At 41.3% G+C, this 27177-nt stretch overlaps 1 long non-coding RNA gene and 2 pseudogenes across 4 annotated transcripts in view; 2 read left to right on the top strand and 1 right to left on the bottom strand.

Moving 5' to 3' along the window:
* LOC100720738 (shootin-1-like) lies at positions 1–1323 on the bottom strand (annotated as a pseudogene).
* A 4035-nt stretch (positions 1324–5358) lies between these two features.
* On the top strand, positions 5359–6646 carry LOC100734663 (pyridoxal-dependent decarboxylase domain-containing protein 1-like; annotated as a pseudogene).
* A 9048-nt stretch (positions 6647–15694) lies between these two features.
* LOC106025288 (uncharacterized) overlaps positions 15695–27177 on the top strand; it is a 103647-nt gene continuing 92164 nt past the window's right edge. Inside the window, exons 1-3 of one of the 4 annotated variants that reach the window (XR_010046023.1) lie at positions 15704–15972; positions 16387–16544; positions 19164–19264. This is a non-coding gene — a long non-coding RNA (uncharacterized LOC106025288). Of the gene's footprint in view, positions 16545–19163; positions 19265–27177 lie in introns of all 4 variants that reach the window. The other 3 variants (XR_010046022.1, XR_010046024.1, XR_010046021.1) reach the window with 3 other exon arrangements.

Genomic DNA, 27177 nt, shown 5'->3' with positions numbered 1-27177 from the left:
ATTATATCCAATGCTTCGTCCTTGGTCTTAACAGATGAAGAATAAGATACACGTCCTGCCTTCTACCAGAATGCTTTACATTTCTGCCATTTTCTTCCGCATCCTGACATTCCAATTCCAGTTTGCTCTTATCTTTTTCTAGAAGCACCAGTTGCTGTTTGAGGTTGTGCATCTCCGTGCAGTCTTTTATTTTCTAGTTGCTCCTCCATCTCTTTGACCTTTGGAAGGTGTGAAATCTCTTTTCAAATTGCTGCATGAATTCTGCATTTTCAGCTAAAGCTTTCAAAGCTGCTGGTCAGGGACTGTGTCCTGTAGCAGAAGATGGCTTTGACACTGTAGTCCATTTTATTCTGGGAACATCTCTTATGCAGATGACGCTGCTGCCTTTGGAAGGTCCTCTCCTGCTCCAGGCTCCCTTGCATCTGCTATTCTTCTACTGCCAACACGGACACTTGACTGAATTGTTCTAAGACTTTTCTCTGTTCAGGACCTTCTGCATGTAAAACAGCCTTTTCTCATTTGACGTTACTAACTTCTTCAGTTACTTCCACAAGTTTGCTCTTGAGCTTTGGCAGCTCAGTGGCAAATACCTCCTTTTTCTCCTGGGCAGACATGATTTGAACTCGAAGTTCTTTGGTCCGCTTCTGTCACCAGTGAAACACAGGTCTCTGCAGTTCTGGCTGTGTCTGTGGTGGCATCTTCATTGTTATTGCTTCTCTCCCCCATTGTCACCTCTTTGTTTTTTGGTCTTTTTTTCATTTTTATCGGTACCAGGGATTGAACTCACAACTGCCTGTTTGAAAGGCAGGCGCTTATGCCGCTGAGCTAAATCCCCAGTGGCCCCCCCACCTTTGTCACCTCTTTCCTCCACTTGGCCAGGTGTAACATGCTGATTCTCATCAGCGTTTGATTTTCTTCAGTTAGCTTTGTTGCCTAAGCTTCGCACTTTCTTGACAAGTCTTCTGTTTTCCAAGATGGATTTGCATGAGGTTAACCTCCTCCATGACCACGGGAGAAATTCTCTGAAACAGCTTCATCTCGGGCTTGCCTGGTTTTGTCACACTTCTCCTTTGTTTTCTGGTTCTCTGCTCTGAGAGCTTACATCCACCTAGAGCTGATTCCTTCAGGCCATTGTGAGCTGCAGCTGCTTCGTCCTGTCTGCAAGGTTCGCTTTGATGGTGCAGCTGCGACTAAAAGGAGCAGCAGGAGCGGCAAGGGGGCCATGGGCAGCGGGGAGCGCAGGTCCTCAGCCACGGCCTCGGGGCCCAGAGTGGGGTTTGCTTCACTCTGCCTCCTCCTGGTGCCCAGCACGGGCCAGATCATCCTTGTGGTGGGTAGAACAATGTAATTTTAAAATACAAATCAAAACTGGATAAAAAGATGTTGTATTTTTATACAATGGAATATTTCTCAGCTATGAAAAAGGATAATCTTGAGGCTATTGTAGGTAAATGGAGGCAGCTTGAGACCACACTCATGAGTGAAATAAATGAAACTCATATTTGTGTATGTATTGTCTCCCAAGTGTAAAAAATAATAAAAAATAAAATCTGAGAGAATAATAAGATCCTAAATATACAGTAGATATTGCATAATGAAAGGGAAGAAAAGTGCTCCAAAGGACAGAACAACTAGGATAGGAGAAAGGAAAAAGGAAGAAAGGAAAAGATCATATGTACATTGGTAAGCACATATAAATGTGTGTGCGCACACGTGTGCTAGGCAGGTAACTACACTGCTTATCTCTGTTAGTTCACCAAAAGGAGCAGACTGTGCTGTCACTGCTTGACTGATCACCTTTGAGCCTAGGTTTTGTAACCCGAAGAACAACTTCTGAGACAACAATACGTAATATATCAACTAGTTGTAAATCCTGCTTTATTTGTATCACTTCCATTTTTCTATTTTACTTTTTCAAAACAATTAAGAAACAGTTCAGATGAGCCAAAAAATATCAGTCCAGATTTATAAATGGAACAATTCAGCAAAGACAATAATCTTTTTATATATGATATATATATCTTCATTACAATGGCTCCATAAAGCAGATGCTGCTCAACATAAAGGGACAAACAGATATGCATATAAACATAGCGGGGGAATTAAATACCCTACTCTCTAAATAGAAGATTAGACCACAAAGTCAAGGAATGTCAGCCTCAAAATCCACTGCAGGATGAATAGATTTAAGAGACATCTGCACACATCGGTCGTTTTGCCCCACGGCAGCAGGATATAGATTTTTTCCGCAGGTAATGGAACTATAACAGTAGATCCTGTTTTCACTCCAAAAACAACTCTCACCTTACACCAAAAAATGGATTTTGCTGGATTACAATGGAAAGAAACTAGGAATCAACAGAGAAAGAAACTACATTACCAGGTGAGTATTCAACAGTCCATGGCGCTCAGAAGGAATCAGGATAGAAAATCCTTTGAAATATCAGATCATAGTGGAAAAATATTCAGACTCTGTGGGAAAAAGTAGAAGTCATTCTAAGAGAAATTGCACAGCTATGAGTACCTCTGTTAGAAAAATGTATCAGTCCCAAGTAAATAATCTAGTCACGCATGTCAAGGTCCTACATGAATCAGAACACTGCAAACCCAAGACTGGCAGATAAAAAGCAATAGTCAGAAAGTTTCTGACTAGAATCCCAATAACACAGGAGATAAAAGTGGCTTATATCACATAAAAAAATGCCCTGCAGAACAAAGGAAATAACAAACAGGTAAAAAAAACCATATGAAATGATATAAAAGTTTCCTAGTTATACTCTGATGGAGAACAAATACTTAGAATCTATAAAAGCTCAAAAAATTATCCTCCAATATGGCCAAATCAAAACTCCATGAATGAACGGAATAATCACTTCTCAAAAGGAGGACAAACCACCAATAGTTCCATCAGAAATGTAAAGATGGGACCTGGGCATTTGGCTCAGCAACACAAGTGCCTGTGTAGCAAGAACTAGGTCATGAGTTCGATCCCTGGTAGCAAAACAAACACACCAAACTAATGTATAAAAATATAAATACATTTAGGCTTTTTAGCTGTTAAGAACATGCGATTCAAAATGAATTTGAGATTCCAGTTTACACCAGTTTAAAAGGCAATCATCAACAGCACAAACACACACATAAGAAATGAAGCCTGGCAGGGTGCAGACAGATGTGTGTGATTGAACACACACAATGCAGTGCTGCATTGTCGGTGGTGATTTAAACTATGAGAAGCATTGGAGGCATTCATTAGAAACTCAATAAAAATTTCAGTTGGCCCAGCCATCTCTCTCCCAAGTGCATTCTCAAAAGAGATAAAGACATCATCATAGAATGATACATGCATAGCCTTGTGGTTTACAGCATCCTAATTCAAAACAGGAAAGGTCTGGTAACAGCCTGGATATATGGACAGATGAGCAGATGAGGAAAATGTGGCATTTGTACACAAAAGAATTTTAGCCATAAAGAGTGAAATTGTTTTATTTCCAGGGAAGTGGATTGTTAGAAGTTCAGACCCTCATGTTAAGGAAAATGAACCTATGATTTTTCTATATTTAGAGGAGGGGACCTGGGGAGCTGACAGCTAGTGGATAGAGTGTTTTGTCTTGAGATAACAAAAATTATCTACATTTCATTGTCATCAGGGTTGTACAACTCTGTCCATAAGCTAAAATACAATAAGTCCTACATTTTTAGCTTTTAAATTGTGTACTATGCAAATTTTAATAAAATGAAGTCATTATCAAAAAAAGTAAACAAGCCAGACACATAAAATTGTCACACATTTGCTTTAATTAGGAATCTGAAACATTCATAAATAAATGAATAAAATAAAGGAAAATAAGATGAAGCTTAAAGGGTGACACTTGGAAATAATGAAGGGGTTCAGATGACGGGAAGTAAGAAGAGAGAAAGAAGGTAAAAAAAGAAAAAACAAGAAGGTGAGATATTTCAAGTGAGCAATGGACCAACATCCTGAAACAAGCATTACTTTGTGAAATACAATCATACAGTTAAAAATAGGATAAAAATGTAACTGGAGCAAAACTACCTGTTGGCCAATTTAGTTACAGTCTGTTCAGACTGGAATGTTTGATTTTCTCTGCAATTTATAAAAGTTGCTTTAGGTTTTCTTATTAAATTTCAGGCACTTTATAGAATTTTAAAAATTATTCTTTCATAAGTATTTTCCCTCAAATCGTCTCTTTAGGGGCTGGGGATTTAGCTCAGCGGCATAAGCACCTGCCTTGCAAGCAGGCGTTCATGAATTCAATCCCTGGTACTGATAAAAATGAAAAAGACAAAAAAAAAATCACCTCTTTAGTTCTGCTTTTCTTCCCCTCAGTGTCTTGGGTTACATCATGCTCCTTTCTGACTGCCTGATCTTGTGTTTCTTCTTTAAAAAGCTTCCTTAATCACAATCACAAAAATGTTTTAAAAATAAGTGCTAACCCACTACATTTTCTAATGTTGCAGTTAATGTATTTTTAGAGATTTAACTCAGTTTTATTTTATTTGTGATGTTAGACCGGGCCTAACTTCCCTTAGGAGATGAATATAGTTTACTGTTTCCTTTTCCTGCTGAAATGTTGCTTCAGTTCTACATTAAATGACCATGTTCATAAGTGGCTGCTTTGACTCCTATTAGCAGAATTTGCAATACAGGTTTAAAAACCTATTATCTTATCAACCTGCAACACTGCTATTTTTTTCTAAATGGATTTTTGGAACTAGTTATTGAGTTGAAGTCACTTGCCTGAATTGTAATAGTGATCCATTATATTTATATATTTTAAAATGAGAAATCATGAATTTCCAAGATTAGGTCTTCCATAGAAGAATATTACCAAGCCTTTTTATGTACCTTTCACTGAAATTGAAAATATTCTTTGCACATACATAAGTTTGTGGATTAGTTAATACCTTCTGTTACAAGTGTGAAAGGCACTATTCTTACTAGGTATTTTCAGTGGTCACTGCGAATTGAAAGAAAGACACTGATCTGGCACAGGAAGCAGAAGTAGCCCCAGGCCACACCAGACCCCGTGCTTCTGCCCTGCAGGGTCCCTGGAGGGGAGAGCAGACCCTACAGGAGCTGAAATGGGAAAGGCCAGAAGGAGGCACTGAAGATGGAGATGATGGTCACAGAAGAATAGAAAAAGGTCAGAGATGATGGTCACAGAAGAATAGAAGAGGTCAGAGAAAAGAAGCTTCCATCAGAGAATACACCGGGGCCTTTCAGGCAGTGGGGGAGATACGGTGAGTACCCTGCAGCTAGTTCAGAGTCTGAAGCCCAGACATGATGGTGTGGAGCCCCAGAATATGGGAGATCGCCACCCAGAATATGGGAGAATGAGGTTACATGGCTTTGCAGGGGCGCACTGTAGGAGCTATGACTTAACTCTGGACAAAGAGAGGCCGAGAGAGCTCACAATTAGGATTTTTTTTTCTCACAATTAGGATTCTTTCAGATCCTAATTCTTTCAGATCCTAATTGTGAAAAATCTGGCTACCCATGGCTGTGCAGAATTTTCTGGTGTGGAAATGGCTGTGCTGATTTCCATGAGGAAGTAAGAGAAGGCCTTGCCCAGAACTGTGGGCTGCCCATTCATTCTCCATATGAAGACTTTGAGTAAATGGATTCAATGTGTAATATAACAAAAAGCCTGGTACAGATCTCAGTGCTGCTGGGAGACCTGGCCTGGACCAGTTCCTTTTCACTCAGCCTTGTACTCAGCACATTTGTACTCAGCACCTTGGTACTCAGCTTTGTGCTCAGTACCTTTGTACTCTGCTTTGTACTCAGCTTCTTTGCACTCAGCTTTGCACTCAGTGTTCAGCTCAGTTTGCCCTTTCTGCACTTGAGTCATGTACCCTGAGGCAGGGGGTTTGGGCTCCAGCATCAGATGGATGTTGCCTTCCTCGGGAAACTGAGTAAACATGGCACAGAATGAGGGAGGCTGCCCTTGCTGCTTATTGCAGATGCTGTGCAGAGCTGCAGCAGTCAGGCACACACAAGGCTAGAGTCTGAAAGCATGAATGGGGGTTGTGGATCTGGTGTTATTGGCCCTCGCTGAGGTCTCCTCATCAGTACCAGCTGCAACTAAATTTGACAGTGTGTCCTTGAGTCCTGGCCCATGGCTGGTTATGTCCACTGTTCCTGTGGTGACATTGGACAAATGTGATGATCCTGCCTTCACACGAGTTGCTGTTCTTACATCAAGAAAGTCAGCAGACAAACTCCATGCCCTCCTCTGTGGTTGTCTTTACAATACTTGGCATTGCATGGCATCCTGGAGAGGATAAAGCATGCCTGTCAACTTGGTCAGTGTTTGCAGGATAGTTTAAGAAACTAAACCAAAATTTTGGTGGAAGGTGAGTTCAGTTCTCCAGAATTTCAGTTCTCAGATTTTGCTAGGAGTTACCAAGCTCATTTAGTGTTAAAACGTGTCTTGGTGCCAGCCTGGTGCCCCCCAGAGTGCTCTGGGAGACACTTTCCTGGGAAGCTCTGAATTCCTGGCTGGGAGAGCAGTTGAAGCAGCTGGTGCCTGTGAGCAGCCTCATCATGGTGGACCTGCAAGTCGAGGGCAGGTGTGTGCAGTTCAGCCCTTGGGTGAAGGCAGCAGAGCTAGAAACATGAGGAGCGGATGTGGATCAGTTTAGAGCCTGCATCCAAGCAAACTGTCTGTCCTGACCTGAACCCTGCAGCTTCGAAGAGAATCCAAGAGGGAAGCAGTAGGTACTACATGTTTGCAACTGGTCTGGAATAGATGTGATCAGGCTGTCAGGCAACTGCTGATAACAGCAGTCTGAAATCAGATCCAGAGGAAGAATCCATGCTGAATTCCTAGAAAAATGAAACAAGCCGGAATCTGACCTCATAGTTAAAATGGGTGCTGAGACAGGAGTATGAAGAGCTGTGTTTCTGTTCCTCAGGAAACTGAAGAAAACTCAAGGCTCCTGGAAGACATGACAGAGCCATCTGCAAAGGAACTCAGGAAGCTCAGGGTGGGCTTCAGAAGGCAAATAAGGGGTGACTTCTGGATGTGGGGATATTGTGCAGATCCCTGTGGTAGGACCATACTGAGGTGTTTTTCTCCAGTATAAGCTTCTCAATAGGCAGGAAAATTTCACTTAATAGCAGGCTCTCTAGAGCCCATGGAGCACACCTATGTGTACAAAGTGTACAAAGTGCAAGGTACAGGGATGACACTGCCTCCAATGCCCCCAGGCACTTGCACCAAACAGAGGTGTCCAGGTTAGAAGTCTTTAAAGTGGTTCCTAAGGGATCAGATGCTGGGAATGAGAGCAGCTCAGTCAGTCACGTAGAAGACTTAGAAAAGGCCAAGGACACATCTGGTGGGCCAGAGCAAAGCACCCTAGAGGCCCACAGCGGCACCTCCAGGGGCTCCTGCTCTCAGGCCAGCTGCCTGAGTCCTCAAAACAGCACCCAAGGATGACAGCCCCAGGTGGAACAGCCAGAGAGCCCAAGATGGAATCAGTGCTGGGTTTGAGCCCATACTGACTGTTTCTCCAGGGAAGAAGTTATACTGAAAGTGTGCAGCATGTCACATGTCCCTCTGATAGATATGACATCTGAGCTGGCATTTTTGCACAAACCTATGCCTGAAAGCCAGAGTTCCCAGGAGGATAATCAGTTATTTTATATGTTTGCAGATCAACAAACTATTGTTCCTGGCTCACTCAAGTGCAGTAAAACCAATTCCCCCTAAGTTACAGTTGACACATTTATTCCTAAACAACACTTATAGGTTCAGATGTTTGCCATCAGAAACACTTGCTCTCATCTTTCTAAACATAAGCGCAGGTGATTAGATTGCGCATAGTGACTTTTTAACAGGCCTTTCTGGGTGCTGTACAGAGCTTTCACACAGCCAAGACAGCAGTGGCCTTTGTCTGTTACAATGGGTCTGGGTGGTGGCGTTGCCATGGACACCTGGACAGGCTGGCTTCAAGGAATGGGTTTCACTGAACCCAAAGAGCATCCAGAGCCCTCTCCTGCCAACCAGCAGCTGCTGCTTTTCCTGGAAACTAAGAAAGCACTGTGTCCACTTGAGATCGGCAGGGCTTGTGTCTGGGCTTGTCCTTTGCTGCAAAACTTTTTTCTTTCTATGCTATTTGTAAACATATTTGAAGACTTGTCAAATTAAGAATAACTGGAGTCTCTTCCTGCCTCACTGAGTATGTTGGTTTTTAAATGCTGGTAAAGCTGTTAACTTAGGAGGGAGGCACAGGTTTTGCTTTCTTCTGTCTGGAAGCCTGGGACTCACTTGCTGTGCAGCCTGGCCTGGGTTGGAAGGGTGAAGTTTGCTTTTGTCTCACTCCAGAGGTCCCTAGCTTCTCATCGCTCATGGCTCACCCTGTGTCCTACTCAGAAATGGCACCTGAAAAGCCATCCCTCCCTCCCTGAAATGACAGAAAGTAAGTTCCAGATTCCTGCTGATTCTATTTCCCCGCAGAAGTGCATTGTTTCTTTTGTCCTCAGGTTGGGCCCCTGTGCCTTTTCAGTCTGCAAAGTCAATCACTGGGGGAGCCATCTTAAGATGGTGATGAATTCACAATGGGTTTGTGAGTTACTGTGGAAGCCTTAGTTATGCCACATTAAGCCCATCACATGGATGGCCTTTTTGACATTTGGTACTTGAGAAAATGTAATTTTCCTGATGCAGATTAAACAGTCTTCTCTGTGTATTTGGCACAATGAAGTAAAGCAGATAACATGGGACAGAGGTAAATTATCATCTTTAACAATATTAATTTTAAAGTAAAGAACAGCAACATGCAGACTATAGGTCCACACTGTTCAGTGGGCATCTGAACTCTGATGAAGCTGCCACGGGGTTGATTCATTTTTTTCCTCCTTAGAAGGTGAGAATACTCACCCGAACATGCTTGGTCACATCCTTTCTGCAAAATTAAAATCTGTCACAATGCCAAAACTTTATGTTTTAATGAGAAAGCCTGCGGAACTCTTATCACGTCTGACTTCAATATGTACTAAAATGTGCAGAATCTTTATAAAAATTTGTGTTATGTTACAATAACATATTATAATACTGAACTATTTATCCTTAAAGTAAATTAGGCATATTGCTTAATCCACTCATGATTTTGGTTTTTCATTCTGTATTTTGCCTTTCAATTTTTTTCTTTGTTTTTTTTTTAATGGTACCGGGGATTGAACTCACGATCGCCTGTTTGCAAGGCAGGTGCTTATGCTGCTGAGCTAAATCCCCAGCCTCCTTGCTTTTCAATTTTAAGAGCAAAGTTTTCTTTTGGTGTTTGTTTGCTTTTTGTGCAAACACTTCTGTGCTTGGAATCAGGCCATGCTGGTTCATATAATTAATTTGGAATATTTTCATTTACATTATGCTCCAAAATAGTTTGTACAACTTTGGAGTGAACCCTTATCTCAAAGTTTAGTGGAATTTGCCCTTGAGCTCCTCAGGTCCATGACCTTCACTCCTGGCCCTCTGTGAGACTAACTTTATTATCTGATCTTCCTCTGGTTTGCTCTAAATTTCAGGGAAGCATTTATTCAGGGCAGCATGCCTTCTGACTTTCAGTGACGTGGCCAATGGGAAGCACTGATTAAAAATGGAGGAAGGGAAGAGGGAGGAGAAAGGGGACATCTCTCCTTCTTGCTACTTCTTGGGGCAGCCTCTCAAACAGTTTCTGAATGCCCTTTACAAATCCCAGCACTATTTTATCTTCCCCCTCATTGAGCCAGATGCTGATGGGAAGCTCCTGCTACTGGTGCCTTCCCCTTGGTCCCACCAGCTGCTGACTGCTGCTTAGTGATCCCGCTATTTCTCTAGGCTCTGTGTCACTTGTGTACCCAGTGCCCTTATTATGACAGCTTAGTCTGAGATGCCTACATTTGTACGATCCCACTGGTACTTGATTTATAAAAACCATAACCTGATATTTCTTTACTCAGTTTTGATTATTTTATGCATTTATGAAAATTACATATTGTTACATTTTAATTTTATTTTCATTTTGAGTATTGATTAATTTTAATTTTAATTTTCTCTAATATCCATATTGAAATGTCATTTCCTTTTTCCCTAAGAAGTAATGTATTTTATACCTCTGTTTAATTAGTTAGGGAAATTTGTTTATTCTATGGTTATATGATTTTAAAATCCAGTTTACTTCTGATTTACTTCTGTGGTCACAGCCCTGTTGTTGTTCATTAAGTAGCATTTTTTTTTTTTTGAATACTGGGGATTGAACTCAAAACCTCACGCTTGCCAAGCAGGCACTTGTGCCACTGATCTAAATCTCCAGCCTTAAAATTGCTTATTTGTATGTGTTTTTAATGATCAAAGTTGAGAGACGTACATCTTCTTTATTATGCTTTGGAGGATACTTAATGTAAATTCTCATTTAATCCTTGAATCAGTTTCACAAAGAGGTTTATATTTTCTGAAAACAAAAACAAAGAAAATCATTGCTTTTCATACCCAAGACAGCAGCTCTGTGGGGTTGCTGAACTGGGACTCAGGTCTCCTGGGCTGAAAGCCAGTTTTCCTCACTTCCCCAGACAGCAGAATCCTCTGAGCAGGGGGAAGGACCATCATCTACAAATGATACTTCTTTCTTTCTTTCTTTTCTATTTTTATTTTTTGGTACTGGAGATCAACTCACGACCTAGCACTTGCAGGCAGGTACTTATGCCACTGAGCTGAATCCCAGGCCCAGACAATATTTCTTAAAAGGTCCTCATTTTGCTTCACACTGAAAGAGTTTTGCCCTAGAATAAACTATAGGACATTACGGCAGTCGAAGGCCAAATCCGCCACGTGTACGCTGAGGTCACTTTCTCCTTCCCCATCACAACTACCTTTTGCCTTTCTCAGTGCTTGTGAAGAAAATTACCATCAGCTCCTCGTGTGTTGTCAGTCCCCGTCCTAAGCATCACCCCTGGTCAAAGGTTAATGTGTCCCCTACCCCATATCCTCCTTGAAGGAGACAGCCCAGCCGCCATGGGTTATGTGCTCCTTTCCACATCTTCACCTCAATAAACTTGTTTGTTTTATATTTTTACTTTTCTATTGCACCCGAATAATCCAACACACTCTGTAAGAAATTGTCATAAATGAATAATTAAAATAACAATTGTTCTGAAGGAAAGGAAATGTTATCACCCAGCTCTTAGTTTGGAGTTAGGAGGCAGCCAGCTTTATCCTGCTTTACTCTGGCTCAATAGTTGGTTTTTGAAATGTGAACTCTTTCTCTCCACTAGGTTTTTATTTTTTGATGTTGAAGTTGCCCAAAGTGATTCAAATCATGATACATGCCCCAGGAGCCTTCTCCAGCCACTATGGAATGACATGGTCCTTTTGCCCTAACCCCTGCAGCTCAGTTAATAAAAAGACTTTTTCTTCTTCCTCCCAAGGGGCTTCCCAGAATGGCCGGGGCATTGGGATTCCTCTTGGGCACCAGGTCAACCCTCACCAGCTGAGCACAGGGCCCAAGCTTCTTGGCTGGGGCAGCTGGGGAGGGATCACTTGGTGTTTCTATGTTGCAGGTCTCTGTCAGTGAGGGGCAGGGCTGAGCCCAGGGAATCTTCTGAATGCTGGGTATGCAAATACGGGGCTGGGTCTCTCTCTTTCTGGTCTTTGCCAAGCCATGGTGTCCCCTCCTTTACTCAGAAACAGGAGCCTCTGCAGTGACTGGAGGGAAGGCAGGGCCTGTGCTTACTGCCTGGGCTCCTGTGGGAACGGAGAGTGGCAGCTGCACAGCCAGCGAAGACCCCACCAGCCTAGCAGGAGAACACTGAGTCAGACTGTCCCAGTCCTTTTAGGGACGGGGGCAGAGAGCAGCTGGCTGAGCTGCACAGACAGCTTCAGCCAACATGGGGAAAGTGAGGGGCAGGTGATTCCTTTCCCTTGGACTCTGAGTGGACACAGGGGTGAGGAAGGAAGGAAAGGAAAGCAAGCCCCTGCTGTGCTGGGCACAGCCTGCTCCCAGGGTGCACCATCCAGGTGTTTGTGGAGAGGTCTCCTGAGGTTGGGAAATGCAGATGCTTTGCAATGGGGATTTCACTGAGTCTCACAGCAACCCTGGGTGTCAGATATCAGTGTTCCTGCCTCACAGGTGAGAACCAGGAGCCATAGAGTTTATGAGCTGGGGTTTGCCTCTAGTCCCAGGAGTAACTGAGCAGTTGTTTTGGGAGCAAGGACTCTGGGGGTAGAGTCAGAGCACAAGGGACATTCAGGCATCTGACTGGGAGAGAGGGGCTGCATTCACATGTGGTGTCCTGAGCAAGCACCAAGAGTCATGTTTAAGAACAGGCATGGGATCAGCAGTGCCGTTCCTGACCGGTTCCTGGCAGACTGCTCAGCCCTCAGAGGCTAGAGATAACTTCCCCAATCAGTGGCCTGCTTTCTTCTGATTCCTCACCCTTCAGCGCACCAAAGCCTCTGCAAACTGTCTCATGCTGGGAAAAATCTGTACTTCAAGGCTAACACCATATGTGGAATGCCCAGATTTAATCTAAAATTTGCATCTGCTAAGAATCACTTTTCCACACAGAGTGCATTGTCTCTTGAGCAGAAGGTAAAGCAGCACCTTAGGAGGCTGGAGCCACACCTGATGCTCTGGAAGCTTTGGGGCAGAGATCTGTCGCTACTTCTTGCATTTCTTTATGCAACAGCCCTGAAAGCTTGGGTTGCATCCTTAGCGTTTGTAAACCACAGACCCAGGGCCTGGATACAAAGGATTGAAATGTGTGGTTCCCTCTTAAGCCAAGCTCATACAGTGCAGTGGTTACTATATACCTATGGAAAATCATGTGTAAGAGTACATTTCTATGTTTGGATGCATCTGTGTAAGTCATTAACTACAGGATTACTGCCTTTGAAGAATTTAAAGTTAAATTGCAAAAACTTGTAAAAAATTAGGATATAGTGACAAAATAGTTTATTGAAGACAGTACAGGAGACAATTTGAGTGACCCCTGTGGTACTCAGGACAAAACCGAGTGCAGGGCAGTGACAGCTGAATGACAGAGGGGAGCAGGGGGCAGCTGCTCCTGAAGACACACTGAAGCTCTCCCAACCCTGCTCAGCCGCAAACTGCACTGTCTCAGCCTAAGTCCCTGTGAGCAGTTATGTAATGTGGTCTCCATGGTTCTTTAAATAGTGTCTAAGATACAATGAAAAATTAGAGAACATTTTAAGGGACCTATTCGCTCTACACTCAGGAAGAATGTCTTTCTTTTTTATGAGACAATACAGTGAAATTGGTACAAAACTCCACAGCAGGATACTGGGATAACAGTAATAGGTACCATAGTACCTTCACAATAGTTGTCCATTCAATCAGATATAGTAAAATCAAACCAAAATCAAGAACACTATAAAACCAACCAAAACATAATACTGAATAGAATGAAACAATCAGAACAAAGCAAAACAATGAAAACAATATTTGCCATCAAAGAGATGGCAGAAGGAAATCTCTCATTTTGCTATATTGCATAGGGTCATCCTCCCATGAGATGCTCAACCTCTGGCTCCCAGCTGCTAAAGGTGGGGAGGAGAGCTGGACATATGATTTTAAGCCTATGCACTGGTAGGCTCATGGAAGAGGCTGACTGGTTCTCTTCCTGGCTCGCCTGCCACTTACTCCAGGCATGACTGCCTACCAGGAAGGGGAGGGTTGCTTTCTTGCTCAGAGCCCTAAGTTCCAACATGGCTGGATCTCAGGAGATGCTGACTGCCATGAAGAAGAATTTCCCTGAAGCAAAACTGTAGCTTTTGTACAGGTACAATGAGATAGCAAGAACTTTAAAATGATAATTTAATAACTTTAATGGATTCAGACAAGTGGAGATAAATAAAATTCAAGAATAGAGAGTAAATTTGTATAAAGCTATATAAACGTCAGACATTTTCAAACTGAAATCTACTGTATTGTAAATAAAATTTATCTCAGACACATTAGCACGCACTGGACACAGTAGAAGGAAAGACTGGTGAATTTGGAAATGGAACAAAAGAAATCATCTGATCAAAAACAGAAGAGACATTTATAACCAATGATGAGATCATCTGAGCCCTGTAAGAAACCTATGATGAGAGACTCAGACAGACATAAGTTACAGCAGAAGAAATGTTGCAAGGGTAAGAGAGTTAGGAATATTCTGAAAATTATCAAGCAGCTTATCCACAAGATTCAAGCATTTTAATAATCTTTAATCACTGCAAGTAAAATAAAAGGGAGTCTTGTGGCACCATAATCAAAGTATAAAAGATAAAATCTTTAAGGCTACCAACAAAAAATACCTAATCTAATAAAAGAAATAAAATTAGAATGATGGGTTACAGCTCATGAAATATAAGCAAGTCACAGGGACAGTGGAATAATAACTTTCCAATGTGAAAGAAACAAAATGAACTTTCAGTTTTTTCACCACAAAACCAGAGCAGTTTTTCCTGCAGACCTGGTCCACAAGAAATGCTAAGAGGATTTGCAGGCTGGAAGAGAACTCATAAAACATCACTTGTGGTCAGTATGCAAAAATGCAAACCTGAAGATAATTAAAAATTATATTTGCATTGGGTAGAAACCACTGACGCATGTAAAAATTACACCAAAATTTTTGGGATTATTTCTCATGTAGAAATGAAATATGCAAAGGCAGGAGCACAAGAAGAGTTTGGTTACAATCATGCACCAGGCAGGCAGGGATCCTGCCGTCACTGAACTGTACACCAAGGCACCACAGGTGTTCTCAGTTGTCCCCAATGGCTAGAGAAGCCTTGGAATTTCCTTCCTACCCATCTCCCCATGTAGCTTCCCAGCCTGGATGCCAGGAGGGAGCTGGGACACAGACATCTTCAAGACTGGGCTCCAGTCTCATCACACATCCTGTCAGTTGGAGAACAGTCAGGGAGAAGGTGGAGGGGAACCTCATCCAGCGCATTGCTGGACTGACAGGTGGGCAGAAAGGCCAAGCAACACTGCACTTTTTAATGTCCCTTTGAAACATTGCCTCATCACCTAGTAGGAGACTGCACCTAAGGACCCCTCTTCCTAACTGAAGAGAAGAAAGGGCTGCTGCCTTGCTGCCCAAGTGAAGGGGAGGTCGGGTCCAACTACGAAGGTGCAGCCACCTTAAAATGAAGGCTGGATTTGACCCAGAGGAAGATTACAAGTGAGGTCATCAGCGAAGCTGAAATCTCAGGTTTCCCAATACATGGACCAAAATCTGAGATGGTGGAATGTCAGTGAATGTGAAGAGTGCCCTGCAATTCTCTTAAACCAATGAAGAAAATTTGTGGAATTTCTTAAAAATACTCAGAACAGAGAACACCAAGTTCAAAGTCAAAGATACTTATTCCAGAAAAAACAAAAACAAAAAACAAAACTAATGAATGTAAAAGAATCTTACTGGAGCTCAAATAAAACCACGTGGAAAGAACTAAAATTATTTTAGAGTCAATGATAGAGCTGAAACTCCTGTTTAAAAGAAACAATGTTGACAATTTAGATTTCAAAAAGGACAGAATATATCCAAGGCATTGCAAAGTAAAATGTAAAAGTTATCTTTTTTCCTTTAGAGACAAGTTGCTTCCTCAGGCTAGGGCATGCATAGCTTCCTCCCATATCCTGAGTTCAGATAAACAAATAAAATATGCAGATACTAGCATCAGAAAGCCAGGGGCCCAGTTTCCTTTGCACAAAAGCAAGAGAACAAAGAACAGAGGAGGGCTAACCCTGCGGAATCTGGTGTGGAGACCTGCATTACCCTCCTGCATTTCCCTCCTCTCTGCTCCTCACTGTGAAAGAGCCTGGCCAGCTCCATGCTGAGAAGATGATGCCACAGAGGCAGCTTTGGGCAAATCTTTCCCTTTTTCTCCAAACTCATGGCCTCCTCTAATTTCATCAACCTTAAGCAGAGAAACCTAAGCCTATGGACCTAAGAGTGTAGTAAGTTTGGGGAGCATGAAGGGACACAGGTCCCGCCTTTTGAGAGGCATGCATGCTGGGAACAGGGATGTAGTGCTGGCAGCTATTGCTGGGCTACTTTCCTAATTAATTAATTAATTAGTTATTGGTACTGGGAATGAAGTCGGGCCTTGGGCTTTCCAGGCAGGCTGTGTGGTGCTGAGCTACATCTCTGGCCCAGGGTTACTTTCTTTTTTCGGGACAGTGGACCAAACTCACAGCCTCATGCTTGCCAGGCAGGTGCTCATGTCCCTGAGCTGTATCCCTGGACACCATGGGTCACTGTTTTTTTTTTTTTTTTGTTATTTTGTTAGCAAGGCCTGAACTCAAGACCGTTTTTAACTAGGAATGACTTTTTTAACTAGGAATTTTCCTCCTTTCCTATTCACGGCATAGGCAGCCTAAAAAGATTCCCCCTTTTGCTGTGAAAAGGAAAAAGGCTGCTGGGGAGCTGGGGAGGGGGAGATTTGTGCCTGTTTTCCTGCTGGGAAGTTCTCCCCAGAATCCACTGGCCCCACGGCTTGGATTTACTCCAAGGTCATTCCTGCAGCAAGGTAAGGACCTTCACTGTTGGGGGATTGTGGGATGTAATACATTTTGAGACATCAGGTGGTCATCAGGGCCATTTGTGTGAGGAGGGTGCCATTCTTGGTGGTCCCTTGGAACTGTTGCTGTCATTTGGGGACACTAATTGGCTTGAGAAGAGATTCAGAGGTTAAAATTATTTGTCTAGCAGTTATTTTGGATTGCAGTACTCATTTGTGCTGGCTTTGCTCTGGTATGCTTTTATTTGCTTTTGTTTCTTTTCTCTTTCTCTTCCTGTAACTACCTTTAGCCTAGAATGGGCAGCAGGCTTTGGTGCCCATTAGAATTCTGTAAGCCACTTGGGCTCAGTTCTTTTAGGGCTTCCTTGTGAGTGTGTGAATCAGCAGTAAAATATGTCCACGAAGCAGATTGTGTATGAGGACTGTGAGTGGAGCCCGGCAGGACTGGAGGGGATGCAGCCCTGAAGCTACAGGATGTGGCCCCTTTCCTGCTCTGTCCCAAAGCTGTGGGCTCAGGGAGGACATGCACTTTCCATAAATGTGGTTAGGAATCCCCAAGGAAAGCCCCTGTTCTCACTGAGAATAAAACACACAACACTCCCAAAAGTAAAGGTGACTATCAGCCCTCCCCTCACATGTCATTTTCATCAGAGATCAGTCCCAATATTGATTGGGGAGCTACAGTGAAGCAATATAGAGCTCAATGTTCTTTTATCACTTGGAGGTGAACAAACTTAGATGGAAAGATTTCAGGAACACAGAGCACTGAAGGTGCCTGTCAGGAGCTCTGTCACAAAGTGCTCAGAACTAAAAGTGCCATGTTGCATCTCTCTAAATATTTGTAGTTACCCATGACGTGAAGAAGGTCATTTGGTTGTGATACATTGTAGCATGTTAGCAGAAGGCACCCTCTGATTTCATGGAACTGCCCTCAAAACGGTTCTCTGAGCCTGGGGGTTTAGTGCAGCAGTGTAGCTGCCTGCTTGGCAAAAAAGAAGTTGTGAGTACAAAAAAAAGATTCTCGGAAATCACTTTGTCCAACATGATATCCACACCAGCTTTCTTTGCATTTGTCTGTGTTAGGATGGTGGCAAGCAAGAGCAGTGGGGCTCCTGAAGGCCGAGGCTCTTTGACTAATGTCAGGCAGTTTCCTGGGGCTTCACTCCACCTGGTTTCTGTAACAGTCCTTGACTCAATGTAAAGCAACTGTGCTTGAAAACATTTGTAAAACATGTTCCCTAAAACTTGGTTTTTGTATGCTGCTTCCTCCTTTCCTTAACCACCACAGCAAACACCTGTGAGTACGGAAGTTTTCCTTTTGCATTTTTCCTGGTGGGCAGCATTGTTCCTAATCAGGCATCTTTTCCCATATTACAGCGAGTTAGCAACAGAGCTGATGTGAGACATAAATTTCTGACCAGGTGTATCTAATTTAGTGCAAAAAATAATGTATTAAAACCTAGGGCAGGGGCTGGGGATTTAGCTCAGCGGCATAAGCGCCTGCCTTGCAAGCAGGCAGTGGTGAGTTCGATCCCTGGTACCGATAGAAAGGAAAAAGACCAAAAAACAAAACAAAACAAAACAAAACAAAAAACCCCCAAAACACCTAGGGCAAGAACTTTGAAATTGACTAAGAACTATCTTAGTTATGGCATTATCTTAACATGGTATGAAAGTCACCGGTTTTGTTGAATTGTTACTTTGCATGTTTGTATGGTCATACATTGTCAAGAGCCATGTTTCTCTGGGTTAATAAGAAACACTCTGCTCAAAAATTTATACTCTTAGATTGTAAAATAAACATTGTTTTCACCTTATATTCAAGATTGGTTAGATTCTGCTGAGTATCTAAAATATTACAGTGGTGTCAGTAAATTATAATCTTAGTAAATTGTGTGCTTTATTCTAAGTGGGAATTCACAGTAGTTTAAAAATCATCTTAATTACATTTCTAGAAGAACTAAAGCTTGCTTCACAATAATATTGGCTTTCTTTCATTAACCTGGTCCTGTGTTTCTTAGTTCAAGTCTATGGCATAGAATAAATTTGCATTATGGTTTCCCACTGGTTTTATGTCTGTTTATGGCATAAAACAGAGATTAAAATCTGTAATGGCCATTGCAACCATTGCTTGTCAAGATTCTAACAACTTAAGATGTTAACTACTAAATAGAAAAGATTATACATGACAGCAGACTATAAGAATCACTCTTTCTAAATCTGATATTGTTCAAATTTAACACAACTAGAGCTGTGACTATGTGTCACAGCCACTGCAATGCAGCGTGTATTCTAATTAATCATACGTATGAAAGTTTCCTGGCCACCATGCTGCATAGCTATCTATGATTAATTGACAGTGTCTTAAAAATACATTCAGAGATAAGGGGGACAATTAGCAAGAATCAAAGAGTTACCTGTATGCCAGACCTACCAAAGTAAGGAGAGCTGCTGAGGTTTTGAAGGGTAACCCTGATGCAGGACTGATTAAAAGCCCCAGGCTCTGCTAACTTGTAAGTTAGTGTGGTTAAAAATCTCCGGAGCTTGGCTTTCATTGATAATTCACATCATGAAGTTTAGTTAATTGGGGGCGGTTCAAGCGCTGACTTCCCTTGTCTTGTGCTCCAGGTGGCTTTAAAGGACTCAAAGCAGAGGCCCCGCTCTGGACAGCAGGCAGGTGGTGTGACACCTGAGGCCTCAGGACACAGGCTGAAATCAGAAAGGGAACTGTAAGTGGCACCGGAAATTAAAATTTTAAATGTTTCACTTTGTTTCCTTTAGTGAGAAGTGGCTTCCTGAGGCTTAGGGCATAAACAGCTCCCCAACGTCTCCTCAGTTCAGATGATTAAAAAATATGCAGATACTGACATCAAAGTGGCTGGAGCTCAGTTTCCTTTCTAGAAAAACTGGACAATGAGCTGAAGATGGCTGACAGCGATCCACTGCGTGAGGAGATTTGAATGTCTCTGCCTGCTCCTCTACTCTCTATTCCTTACTGTAAAACTCTTGCCCACCTCTACACAGTGCATCATGATTTCATGCAAACAGCTTCCTCAGCCTCAGAGCTAGCTTTGAATGAAGGCTTTTTCCTTTTTATCTATATACATGGCCCACTTTAATTTGAGGCTAGTTAAATTTAATTTAATTTGGGGCTGCTGACAAGTAGGCCATGGGTCAGTAGGTACTGGGATGACGAAGGACTCAGCCACCCACTACCTGCTGAGCAGCTTGGGGTATAAATGGTGAAGAATCTGTCCATCATCACTGTTTCAAAGGCAAACAGACTGAAATTTCACAGGTATCTTGAAGAGAGAATCACCTTGACCATGAATGTTTAAAAGAAAAATGAAAATCAAAATGGATTGGAATAATAGCTAAATTTGAAGAGTTTATTAAAAATTTTATAGAATTCTTCATCCAGTTTCCAGATTTCCCTGTTTATGTTAAGATACCATAAAATTGACATACTATGCAAATAGCAGAATTATTTCATTTATTGCAGTAGGATCAATTGCTTTGAAGTGATGCACGTGATGAAAATCATCTGTGATCCCAGTATCTGGAAGGCTGAAGCAGGAGGATCCTAAGTATGAACCCTGCCTCAGTGATTCAGCAAGGTCAAAAAAATCCTCTGCCTCCTGGGGATTTAGCTCAGTGACACAAACACTTGCCTGGCAAGTGTGAGGTCATGAGTCATGGGTACATTTCCTATTACAAAAAAAAAAAAGAAAAAAAAAAAGAAAAAAACCCTCAAAATTTCCCTCTGTCTCCTCTCTCTGTCACTAGCATTGGAACGAAGGGCCTTTACATTCAGCTACATCTTCAGTTGTTTTCTACTTTTGTTTCTAATTTTGAGATTTCATCTTCCTAAATTTCCCAGGCGGGGATCATACGTCCAATCCTCCTGCTGCAGATTTCCAGATCCTGGGATCATAGGTGTTTTCCATCACATGCATTTTTTCAAAGAAGTTCACTTGACTTCAGTCAGTGAAATAATTCTGCTGCTTAAATAAGAAACCTAAGCACACCTGTAGGACACAGAATAGAAGTTCATTTAGCCTAATAGGTCTATGGTACAAAGTAAATTTTACTTTTCCATTGTTACAGCTTAGACAGAGATTTCACTGCCTGTAGTAAGTGTCATTTCACTTATTCTGGAGCTGTATTTTTTTTTTTTTGGAGCTGTATTTTTAAAGTTTGCTTTGTTCCTCATGGGTATGTCTTAGATACAAAAAGTTACAATTGATATTTTACAAAGTCATCAAAAATAAGTTTAATTATATCCTTCAAATAATTAATAACCACTTACTGATATTATTAGAGATCATATTTTATAGACAAATAGTAGAAATGATTCATTTTTGTGTACTTCCTGATAAAGAATTATAATGACAATAGATAAAATAATGAAAAACACCATATTGACATGGTGCCAATAAAGCAGGATTAGTGGTAAATGTTCTAGAAAGTAGGTCTCCTGAATGTCATTCATGCCATTATAAAGCAAGTTACTTTCTGTTTAATGTTTCTATGGAGATTCGGTATGAAGAATACATTAAAAGCCAGCATTCTTGGTGTGGTGAATCTGGAGATGATTGTAAAATGATTTTAGCATTTGAATTTCTACTGCTTGTAATACTTCATCGACTGAATGCTCAGAAGCCTGGAAAATCTTTTCCAGGACAATCAGCTTCAGTTTAGCTTTATCGTATGGCAATTTTGTTAAATTTATTTTCTTTAAGTCAAGAAAATTAAAAAACAATTGCTTTGCTACAACACTTAAATTTTTAAAAACATTTATAGTTTTAGTAATGCTTTTAGCTATTTTAAATTATTGTGCTATGGTAGGACAAGTGGACATCCTAAATTCAGCCCAGCATGCACCAAGGAGCACGGTACTTCCTTTTGCCTAAGCTCTCCCTTGGCTCTCGCAACCACTGCTGCAGGGCATGGGGCTAATAGTAGTTCAGCCCCTGTGCATCATGAGAAAGGATCGCCAATTGTATGCTCAGCAGCTCCATTTGTTTAATATGTAAGAGGTTGCGCTCAGGGCTCAGCTATGCAAATGAATGTGTAGCACACACCAAGTGACAGAAAAGCAGCAACAGAACAATAGTGTGCTGATAATTTAGGGTTTTAGTATTTATAGGCTGGACACCTGCTTAGGGCCTCCCCGAATCTTGAGATGTGCTTGCCAGCTGGTGTTTCAGGCCTCCAGTGAGGGGGGAGTAGGGTAATGCTGACCAGAAGGTCAGGCTAGCAGGTCTAACACTGAATGTGCGCTCACCTCAGGCATCTGCATCTCCTAAGCTTCCTTATTCTACTTTTTATCTCTCTTAGGATAATGGAGTCGGGAATAGCCACAGGGGATAGTGTAGAATGCCAGGGTGAGAGGGGGTGACCCATCCCCTCCTTTTCTAACTGAGCTACAATGGCCTGACCCAGTGGTTAAAGAGTCCTTGTGTTCATGCTTTCTTTCACGTTGCATATGTGGTTGTTCATCTCTGAATCTGTGCTGAGATTGCTCCTCACAATCAGTCCTAAATGTCTGAAAACATCACAGCATCATATGATTCCCATCTGGTAATGCCTCCATGGAGGATGCTTTTGTAACATAGCTCTTCCTAGAACATGACTTGAGGGATAAAGAGTGACACACTCGTGAATATTCATTGCAAACAGCGTTAGCACCTTCCTATTGCTCCTGAAGAAGCCTGGAGAAGCCTAGGCAAAGTCCCCTCAGGCTCTGTAACCCAGGCAGGAGCACTTTTTTCCCCCCACCCATTTCTTAGCAATCTCAGAGCCAGGGTACTACTCAGATCCACCCAGTGTTTTTGAAGGTGACTGCTGTGGCCCCTGGGTGCTGTGCTGAGTTCTTGGGGTAAAACGTGCATGAGCACCACATGGCACATGTAAGACAAGTCCCATTCCTGGCTGCCAGACACGAGGGCAGTAGGATAAGCTCAGACCTCACTGTGTACTGGCTCCAGGCTGCCCTGCCTAAGACCTCCAATTTCATCACAGGAAAATTGATGGAAGTCAATTTAATGCAGTAACTTTGAAAACCCAACAGGAATGTACAAGCTGTCTTGTAATTGCCTGCTTTCTCAGATAAATGAGACTTCCCTACTGGCTTCCAACTAATGAAATACCTTAAAAATAATATTCAAGATTGCCATGAAAAAACTGTGGTCTCTGAGGCATGGACAACGACTCAGACCCACATTATAGACTGAGTTCTGCTTTTAACTCACTGGCAACATTAGTAATAGAATCTCCAGGGCAGAGTCATGTGTAGCCAGAGAGGCTGTGCCCTGGCAAGTGGAGGGAAGGTCCCAGTGAGCCCAGAGTGGTAGGGATGTGGGAGATGAGTGTTAAGTCTCAAGGTGAAAAATCATGAATGAGCTGATGCTGTCAAGGAAACTTCACCTGATATCATAGCTAGAGAAGTCAATCAACGTCCAGAGACAGTCAAGGTGCTACTTGAACATGAATCAACATGTACTGGACTTAGTGCAGCTTTCTGTGGCCTGACACAAACAGCATTTTCTGGCACACCTTGCGCAGGACAAAGGCACATGTAGCTGGTGGCTTCCCAGTGGTGGTAGCCACACTTTTGTCAGCAAATGCCTCTTACACAGTTTGGCGGAGTGACAACTGGAGGTGAACTTGTGACGTCCAGAAAAATTGCATCAGTGTGGTGCTGTGTGTGCAGGGGCCCTCCTGAGCACCGCCCACAACATACCCAGAAGAATAGAAGAGGAAGAGCTGGTTCTGTGACTTCTACTGGAGGAGCTGTCCTGCTGGCTTTCTGCTCTGAACCTGGTTCTTCTCATCATCTGAGGAGCTCAGGGCCTTATTATTGGAAATGGTTATGCTCATTTGGGGGAGATGCTTAATCTGCAGGGGAACCTGGTATGCTGTTGAATCTCCTGGAGAAGCTCACTGTACTGGCTTTCCTGACGTGAACTCTCTTCTCTCTCTCTCTTTTCTCCAAATACATTTTATTTCAAGAAGAAAAAGAAAAAAGAAGAACAAGGAAAAAAATTACGACAAAATTACAAAACACATTAATCAGGGGCAACAATGGTACCTATATTATGCATTTTAATCTCCTAATCATTCACCCAAAACACAAGACATTTGCACTCAATAGTCCAAACAATACAGGCACAAATCTTCCTCTTCAGTGAACTCACAGAAATGAATAGGATAAATTCTTAACTATTATTATAAACATAGACATAGACATAGACTTATGTTTCTTCTTTCAGCTTCTCACATTAATGAGAAAATATGATGTTTTTATCCATTCCTCAGTCGATGGACATTTATGTCATTTTCAAGATCTGGCTCCCTACAAAATCTGCTTCTAGAATCTTGGGTCACATATATCACTGGGGTTTGGTGTTTTTTTATTTCTTTTGGTGAGATATCCAAAAGGTGAATGGCTGGGTCAAATGGGACCTGTAGTCCTACTTTTTCCAAGGTTTCTCCACACTGATTTCCCCCGAGGTTGCACAGTCTGTGTTCGCACGACAGTGGAGAAGGGCTCCTTTTTCCCGCAGCACTTCCAGCATTAGTTATTATTTGATTTCTAGATGGTAGGCATTCTTTCTGGGGAAAGGTGTAATTTCAGTGTTGTTTTAATTTGCATCTCTCAAAAAATCAGTGACACTGAGCATTTTTCAAATATTTATTTGCTGTTTATATCTCTTTGTCTGAGTATGTGTATTCATCTCAGATGCTCAGTCTTAGTTTTGGTCTTTAAATCTGGGAAGATTCATTTTTTTTGAGTGTTTATACATTGTCAATAATAACCCTCAATAATAATCTGAAATAGTGCTGGCAAACATTTTCTCACACACAGTAGGTTGCTCTGTGGGTGGTTTCTCTTATGTGCATGTTTTTCAATAGGGTAAGATCTGGGTTGTTGATTCTTTGTGAAAGCTCCTGGCAGTCAGTGTTTTGTTTAGAAAGTGTTTGCCTGTACCAATGTCTTCAAGCATTTTACTTATTTTATCTTCTAGCAGATTTAATGTTTCTGTTTTAATATTAAAATCTTTGATACATTCTGATTTTAGCTTAGGGTATGCTGAAAGATTCCGGTCCAGTTTTAACCCTTGGCCTATATAAGCCTGTTTTTCCATGACTATTGATTAAAGAGGCTTTTTTCTAGGGAATGCATTTCATACCTTTGTCAAAGATAAGGTCACTTAGTGTGTCAGGAGCTGTTTTTGCATCTTCTAATATGTTCCATTGTTTCTTGCATCTGTTTTCGCTAGTGTTACGCTGTTTTTATCACAGTAATTTTGTAGTGTAATTTCAAGTCAGGGATTGTAATGCCCCCTGTCTTGTATTTGTTGTCCAGGATTGTCTTTGCTATTCTAGATTTCCTCTGGTTGCAGATGAATTTGAAGATTGTGTTCTCTAATTTTCTTTCTTTCTTTCTTTCTTTCTTTCTTTCTTTTTTTTTTTTTTTTTTGCAGTTTTAGGATCGAACTCATGACCTCAGGCTTGCTAGGCAGGTGCTTACTCCACTGAGCTAAATCCTCAGCCCTTGTATTCTCTAATTTTGTGACACATGCTGTTGGAATTTTGAATGGAATTGGAGTGAATCTGTAAAACACTTTTGGAGGTTTGGCCATTTTCACTATATTGGCTCTTTCTATCAGAGAGCATGGGCTGTCTCTCTATTTTCCAACATCCTCCTCAATCTCCTTTTTCAGAGTACTGTAGTTTTCAATGTAGAGGCATTTTACTACTTTTGGTAGATTGATCCCTAGGTGTTTCATTTCTTTGGATACTACTGTGTGAAAGGTGCTGTTCCACTAATTTCTCTCAGTGAGTGTGTTATCCGAGTTCAACAAGGCTATTAAGTTTTCAGTGTTAATATATATGGTTATTAAATCTAGAAGTCAGCTGTGCTATTATATATGGTTATTAAATCTAGAAGCCTTTTGTAGAGTCTTTGAAATATTCTATGCCGAATATCATATCATCTGTGAATGACGATAATTTAACTATTTCCTTTTCTATCTTTATTTCTTTTATTTTTTTTCTTGTCTAATTGTTCTAAAATTTCCAGAACTAGATTGAATAAGATTGGAGACAGTAGACATCCTAGTCTTGTTCCTAATTTTAGAGTGAAAAATTTCAAGTTTTATCCATTTAGTATGATGTTGACTACAGGTTTGTCATAGATGTCTTTTATCAGATTGAAATAATTTTCTGTAGTGCTTTTATCATGAATGGGGCTGGACTTTGAAAAATCTTTTTCTGTATCTATTGAAATGATCATATAATTTTTGTTCTTGGCTTTGTTTATATGCTGTATTATGTTTATGCATTTATTGTATAAATGCTTATGCATTATGCATAAATGCAGTATCTTATGAAGGATTTTTGCTTCAAAGTTCATTAATAAGACTGGTGTGCAATTCTATTTTTTTTGTCTTTTTCCTTTTTATCGGTACCAGGGATCGAACTCATGACTGCCTGCTTGCAAGGCAGGCGCTTATGCCACTGAGCTAAATCCCCAGCCCCTGCAATTCTATTTCTTAGTTGGATCCCTCTTTGGTTTTGGTATCAGGGTAATTTACTTCCAAGAACGAATTTGGAAGTATTGCTTCTCATTCAGCTTCATTACAACGTTGAGAAGTAAACGTTGGTGTTAGGTGTTCTCCAGATTTCTTATAGAATTCAGCAGTGAATCCTTGAAGGCCTGGGCTTTTCTTTGCTGATAGGTTTTCAATTTCATCTTTCATTTCATTTATTGATATTTAATTATTTAAGATTTTTATATCTTCTTAATTCAGCTTTGGTAATTCACGTGTATCCAGGAGTCTGTATTTCTTCTGTATTTTCCATCTTCTTAGAATACAGGTTTTCAAAGTAGGTACAGAAGAGTTCTTGAATTTCTGGAGGGTCTGCTGTGATGTCACCCTTTTAACTCATAGTTATGTGAATTTAAGTCTTTTGTTTCCTTTTTTTCTTAAGGTTTTCTAAGGGTTTGGCAATTTCACTTTCTTTGTATTTTTTTTTTTTTTAGTTGCCAGGGTGATGATTTCTGTTCTGATGTTTATAATTTCTTTCCTTGTATGACCATTTGGATTAGCCTGCTCTTGTTTTTCTAGCAATTTTGAGGTTCAACATTAAGTTTTTCTATGTGCTTACTCTGTTTTCCTGATATAGATATTCTCTGCCATAAATTTCCATCTTAAGACTGCTTTCCTGATTTCCCACAAGATGCTATTATTGAATTGCAAAACTCTCGAATTTCATCTTTAATTTCACCTGTGACCCATTAATTGTTCATTAGGGTGCTATTTAATTTCCATGTGTTTATGAAATTCTGTGGTTTCCTGTGGCATGGATTTCTAGTTTCATTGCACTTTGTTTTGAGAGTATGCACAGCATAACTTCAATTTCTTTGCATTGACTTAAGGATATTCTATGAGCCAGTATTCAGTCTGTTTTGGAGAATGTCCCTTGTGTAGCTTTAGAAGAGCGTGTATTGTGATGTTATGGGGTGGAACACTATAGACATCTACTAATTCCATTGTTTTTAAAAGTTTGATTTAGTTGTGATATTTCATAATTGATTTTTTGTGTAGTTGATCTGCCTTTGTGTCATGATGGA

Source organism: Cavia porcellus, unplaced genomic scaffold (assembly GCF_034190915.1).
Source record: "Cavia porcellus strain 051 isolate PalLab524CR breed Dunkin Hartley unplaced genomic scaffold, mCavPor4.1 scaffold_53, whole genome shotgun sequence".
Classification (NCBI taxonomy): Eukaryota; Metazoa; Chordata; class Mammalia; order Rodentia; family Caviidae; genus Cavia; species Cavia porcellus.
Note: the sequence above shows the minus strand (reverse complement) of the source record. Positions and strands in the feature narration are given on the sequence as shown.